At 40.1% G+C, this 5030-nt stretch overlaps 1 non-coding gene across 1 annotated transcript; it reads right to left on the bottom strand.

Annotated features, from left to right (window-relative positions):
* Nucleotides 1-4581: 4581 nt before the first annotated feature.
* On the bottom strand, nucleotides 4582-4794 carry LOC115835026. The gene has a single exon (XR_004029983.1). It is a non-coding gene; the product is annotated as a small nucleolar RNA U3 (small nucleolar RNA).
* Nucleotides 4795-5030: the final 236 nt, after the last annotated feature.

Raw genomic sequence — 5030 nt, 5'->3', positions numbered from 1 at the left:
ACTTCCGTGATTCCGAGGTTAGCATATAATATTTGGATCATGGCAATGGCTGCATTGTGAGCCACATATTAAAAAAGTTGTGATTAATTTCTTTGATGTCATAAAGTCACAGCCCACTAATATCAATGTGATGGGATAGAAATTGTCAGGCTATAGTTAGTTAGTGGCTTTAAAAAAAAAATAAAGCATCAACAAAATCTGCTTCTAGCAAGAAACATGTATATTAAAAGACTATTTGGGGAAAAAAATGAATGTAAATCCTTCCTTGTTGGAGTGACTTCTAGTAGGTCATATGTTTTCTAAAATTAAAGTGTGTGGAAAATGAAGGCCATTCCATGGATGTTGGTGAATATCTAGGGTCCTCATAAGGTCTAGCTTTCTGGAGTTTGTCATTAAAGTGTTGTTTTATGATTCCTCCCAAAAAAAGGTGGGGGTAAGAGAAGGGAGAACCCGGAACAAGAGAGAGAGGAGGAAGAATGGTGGGAAACAGGAATATGGACAAACTGGAGACTGATCTGTAAACTGGGGAGGAGATGGTTCCCTTAAGAAGTTTGCATGTAATATTTAAGTGGTGCATTCATATAACATCTTGACTTAATAAAAGAAAAAGAAAAGAAAAATGAAAGAAAAAATCTGCAGCAAGACAATAAAAAGTTTCCTCCTCACTCCCACCGCCTTAGGGGTTTTTCCTTGGAGCCTCAGAGCTTATCCCACTGAAACTCATCAATTTTTGCTTTTATGCTGGAAATGCCCGAAAACATTTGAAGCTTCACAGCCACCCCTTGGGGTGAGAAGGTTTCACAATGCCCGCTGAGCCACACAGTCTGTCCCCAGGGAAGGCCAAGGGGCCACAGGGTGGGGGAGAGAGGCATTCTTTCTGTTCCTAGGCAGGGATCAAGTGCCCTTCCCCTGCCAGTCTACAAAAAAAAAAAAAAACAAAGGACCCAACCTCAAAGCTCTTGCCCCAGCGCGTGACCTCGGGGGCCAAAGGCAAAACATTTTATCTCTGGGTCCTAGTGACATAAGCTCCTCAGGCTCTGCAATTGTAGTTTATGATGTGACTAGAAACCTTTGATGGAATGACTATTGCCTTCTATTTCTCTGCCTAGCCATTTATTATTCTGTATATTTTTGAGAGCTGTGGGAAACTTTCATAACCAAAGCCTGAGCCAGGCTAAAACTTGTTCTATTTGGAATCTCTAATGAAGTCAAAACATGGCCTGGATTTTCTGAAAGGCTCCTCTGGCTGCGTGCAACAGCCCCAGGGCACAATCAGACAGGGATGGAGAAGGCCTGGGAGCAGATTTTGTTACCAAGAATAGGACAGAACAATGTTTGCCTCCAAAACACTAGGGCTGCTATTTACCTTCTCAGCTGGAAGAAGTGAGGCATAAATGCATTATTGCACATAAAGTGTAAATACCAATTCTTTAATTTCTAAATTTTTAGGATTTTATTTTTTCTTAACTCCCCTTAAATAAAACGTCAGGGAAAATTTTTAGCATAATTGATTTCCCGAACTAAGGGAATAAATTCTTCATTTCAGAAGTTTTGACCCTCTAAAGTGCTGTTACTTTGCCTAAAATGGAAATATGGAGGAGGCAGAATAAAAATTGTAAGACATTTCCAGGTGATTATGGGGGTTGAGAACGCTTCCATGTGTGTGCTGTGTGTGTTGGCAATGTCATTATTTCAGGAACTGCTATGAAAAAACCAAGTTTCCCTATGTTTGGATGTAAAACTTCATCTACTTTTCAGAAGCTCTCCAAAATTATTTACCAGCTTGAGCCTGCTCCCTCAAAAGGAGCCTCAGTTCCTAACAAAAGTGGTAAGTTGTAAAATGTAGGTCCTAGTTTTTACTTAAGTCAAAGGTTAATAGTAAATGGGGGGGGTTGATTCCTGACTGTTTCAAGTTAATGTTTATTTTTCACCATCATTTAAAGAATTTTTCAGGCCCTTATTTCACTGCTGAAAGCAGAGTGAGAGAACTCAGATTTCATGCCCCAGGGCTTGAATAAAGGAATAAAAACAGCACAACATTTGCATCTATTTAACTGTCTCAGTTCTAAGAGTCCCCTCACAGTAAGAGGGGGGTAACCGTATCTCTAGGTTAAATGAAGCTTTTCTGAGATATTTGCCAAAAACACAATTCAGAGAAAGATAATTATTGTCAGAAATGACCTAGGAAGTCAAGGCCTTATGATTGAAAACACAAAGCTTAGAAAGGTGCATTCTCTTGCTTCTCTGCCTGCCCGGATATCAATGAACATCAGCTAAAGGTGGCTGAAGAACCAATTTCATGCATCTACTGTACGAGGAAATGAACTGAGCCAAGGGCAAAAATAAAATTATACAAATGTTATTATAGACTAGCCTGCTTCTGTCCTAGTTTAATTCAAATTTTAGTGCTGCAGGCTTTGCTTCTGGCAGTAGCCTTCCTGAATAAATCAACATTTGCTTACATCTAAATTATTAGGGAAGCATGTGACTTTGTTTATTGTATAAATTATACGCAAGGTTAAAGCATTAACTGTTGAACTGGCTTTGTTCAGTCACCTCCCCAACTCTCCCCCAAATCATCTCTCCCCTAAATAGGAAATAAAAATCTGAAACTACTAATTGCTTTTAGACAAACCAAATAACAAAGCTGCGTTACAAACCTGAGGTTACAGATGGAGAGCACTGTTAAAGGTGTGGCAGGAGACAGTCTTGGTGTTGAGGAAAAAGAAAGGCACTCTGGCCCAAGAAATTGTTCACCTGAGCTCTGATGGGGTGTCTGCACAAAGGAAAATGGTGATCTGGTAAATAATCGGTTAAGTTGATTAAGGCAGCCAACCAAATGGGATAATTTAATACAAAACTAAAGAAAGCCTTTTGGCTAGGATTTCAGTAAGCAAGGAATTTCAAATTATATTGCAATGTTGGACCCAAACATTTTTATTACGTTTATCTGCTAGAAAGTTAGACGTAGGCTGGAAAACACACTTAGGAACAATGATTTGTTTTTTGTTTGTTTGTTTTGTTTTTCTCTCTGCACATCACTGTGAAATGACTCCTGAAAGACCATCCATACGTGTTTAGAAAATAAGCCTGGGCTTTGATAACTAGACGGTTTGACTTTCTAAGTGTTTAGACAAGCCAGGTATCAGGTGTGTCCTGCTATGAGAACATCCAATTTAAATAAACATCAAGGGTTCAGAGTAGACAAATCAGAAGGTAATTGTTTGCTTTACAAAAGGTTCTTTTTAGAAGATCATCCGCAATACACTTCTTTTTATTGACCTTTCCCACAGTATAATTTGCAAAATTATAATTAAATTCAATCTTTTCCAAAAATGTATGTTTTTTTTTTTCTTTCTCAAGACTTTTTGTAGAAACTCTGCAGGTCAGAAGATTTCTGTATAGAATGATCTACTCCAATCAATTATTTGAATCTAAGGTGTGCTCAAGAGGAGAATCAGTTTCCCATTCAACCACTTAGGATTCTTTCTCTCTGCGTCCTAAATTTGGCTTTGAGACCTTGGACAATGATTCTCCTAATCTGGTCAATGGACCACCTGCAAGAATCACCCAGGACTGGAGCCCAGGAATCTGCTCAGTAACGTGACTGGGCTGCATGTGAGCTAACATTTAAGAACTACTTTTGCAGAGTCTAATATGGAAGCAAACTGTGTAGCTCTCTACTCTCTCATGCGCTTTGCATCGTCTTCTAGTCATCGTGTCCTGGAGCCCAGCCCAAAAGGCCTCCCAACCCCTGCCCTGCTTTGTTTTGGTCAAGAAGGGTATCTCCGGAGCACACTTACCATGGTAGATCTTGATTTGTGTCAGGCATTTATGAAAAAATGCCACACATAACTACAATTCTTTTTGAAATAACTTATTATACATAAAATTAAATTGCTTTCCACTCAATGAGTATCCGTAAGAAGTAGCTTTTTAATTTTTTAATTTTTTATTTTTGAGGCAGGGTCTCACTTTGCTGCCCAGCCTGGTTTCAAACTCCTGGGCTCAAGCTATCCTCACACCTCAGCCCCCATGGTAGCTGCGACTACAGGCACATGCCACAATGTCTGGCTAATTAAAAAAAAAATTTTTTTTTTTTGGTCGGGTGCAGTGGCTCATGCCTGTAATCCCAGCACTTTGGGAGGCTGAGGTGGGCGGATCACTTGAGGTCAGGAGTTCGAGACCAGCCTGGCCAACCAACATGGTGAAAACCTGTCTCTGCTAAAAGTACAAAAAAATTAGTTGGGCGTGGTGGCAGTCACCTGTAATCCCAGCTACTTGGGAGGCTGAGGCATGAGAATTGTTTGAACCCAGAGGCAGAGGTTGCAGTGAGCTGAGATCATGCTACTGCACTCCAGCCTGGGCAACAGAGTGAGACCCTGTCTCAGAAAAAATAAAAATTAAAACAAAATGACAAAAAAATTTTTTTTAAGGCATGGTCTCACTCTGCTGCCCAGGCTGAGCTCAAACTTCCAGGCTCAAGGGATCCTCCTTGCTCAATCTCCTAAAGTGCTGGGGTTACAAGTGTGAGCCCCTGCACCTGCCCTTAATTAATTAATTAATTAATTATAAATGAGAAGCACTGAAACTGTGTCCTTCCCCTCTTACTCTTCCAGAGGAAGAGAAGATCATCAGTGGCAAATGGCAGTTGCATGAAAGCAACACCCACAGCCGGTTTCACACGTGTGGAGAGCACCCTGCGCCTCCTCTTCCTGGTTTCCCGTGCTCTGCAAGTTCAGAGAAACTTCTCTCACAACCAACTATAGAAATGATCTCGGAAAGTACAGTCTTAGAAATAGCTTTTTAATTGCAGCATATCAGAGTGAAAAAAAAAACACAATCCTGGTTTCAAATCAGTTTCATTGTTCATCCTCAAGTGATGTTTGAAAGAAATAAAACATCTCTGCGTTCAGTTTCCTTGTCTGTGATATGAAATAACACATTGCAAATATGCCGAGTGTTGAGAAAATAATGAACAACATGCAAGGAGTAGTTGGGATATGGTAGCAGCTCAGTAGATAATGATG

This window comes from Nomascus leucogenys, chromosome 4 (assembly GCF_006542625.1).
Source record: "Nomascus leucogenys isolate Asia chromosome 4, Asia_NLE_v1, whole genome shotgun sequence".
In the NCBI taxonomy this organism is placed as follows: Eukaryota; Metazoa; Chordata; class Mammalia; order Primates; family Hylobatidae; genus Nomascus; species Nomascus leucogenys.
The sequence above is the reverse complement of the archived record's forward strand: the minus strand, read 5'-3'. Positions and strand labels throughout refer to the sequence as shown.